This window comes from Arachis ipaensis, chromosome B07, assembly GCF_000816755.2.
Source record: "Arachis ipaensis cultivar K30076 chromosome B07, Araip1.1, whole genome shotgun sequence".
Lineage (NCBI taxonomy): Eukaryota > Viridiplantae > Streptophyta > Magnoliopsida > Fabales > Fabaceae > Arachis > Arachis ipaensis.
Window position 1 is genome coordinate 41,536,759 of NC_029791.2, and position 1,263 is coordinate 41,538,021.

Sequence of the window (1,263 nt, forward strand, 5' to 3'; positions counted from 1 at the left end):
TTTTATAGGAGTACATCCATTATATCATCATTTCAATAATTAATGTAAAATTTAAAAAATTAAATAAATATATATTTATTTTGATTATATTCAAGAGTGAATTATATATATTCCTATAGTCAAGAAATAGACTTAACTTATTCTATAATAAATAGTTTTTTAATCATCAAATTTATAAAGAATATCTCATCTTTTTATTTATCCTAAAAGTTAAACATTAAAACTAATGTTAATACTTTTTTATTAACAGAACTAAAATAAAACATAAAAACAAAACTTGAATAAAAATAAAAATACAAAATTTTGAATTCCAAAATATAAAATGATTATAAGATAAAAAAAATTACTTAAATATAATTTTTATAAGGTACTCTATGAATGAACTCAAATGAATGAATATTATATGCAAAATGAATTCTGATATATATTGGTACAAAAGTTATTCTGTGTAAATTTTTTCAAAAAAATATTGCCTGTTAAACTATTTTACTTTTATTCTTTTAAAAGCATATCCATAATAAAAAAATTCGCATGAATAATTTATTTCCAATAAAAAATTCTTGATAAAGTTGGTGTGAAAAATGTGTGAAAGCTTTTTTTATTCAACGTAACTGACGGATGTACGGGAGAAATTTTTTTAATAATAAACTTCTCTAGGATAATATTGAAACTTAAATTTTGGACGCCAATTGACATTATATATTGGGTAGGTACCTAGAGTATTTTAGAAGAGTATGATAAGAGAAAAATTATTCTGTATAAATTTATTTTTTTAAAAATTATCCCTATTGAACTATTTTATTTTTATTCTTTAAAAATATATCCAAATAAAAAAAAATCTGCAACAATAATTTATATCCAATAAGAAAATCTTAATGAGATTACCGTGAAAAAATAGGTAGAAATTTTTTTATTTAACGTAACTGATGAAATAATTTTTTAATAATAAACCTTTCTTTAGGAGAAATATTGGAACTTAAATTTAAACACCAATTATCCTTATAAAAGGTTTTATGTTATATTTAAGTAAAGTGAGAAGGATGTAAGAGAAGATGAATAAGAAAAGAAAAAATATGATAGATAGTAAGAAAGGAAAGAGATAATTATAGAAGTTTTGTGATTGTGTGAATTAATTAGATAAGAGAGAATGTGAATGTATATGATGAGAGAGTAGATAAAGTAGTGGAAGTTTTTTAATATGGAATAACTGACATATAGTGGGATAGATATTAGAAATGATAAAATTAAAAAAGAAATTTGGAC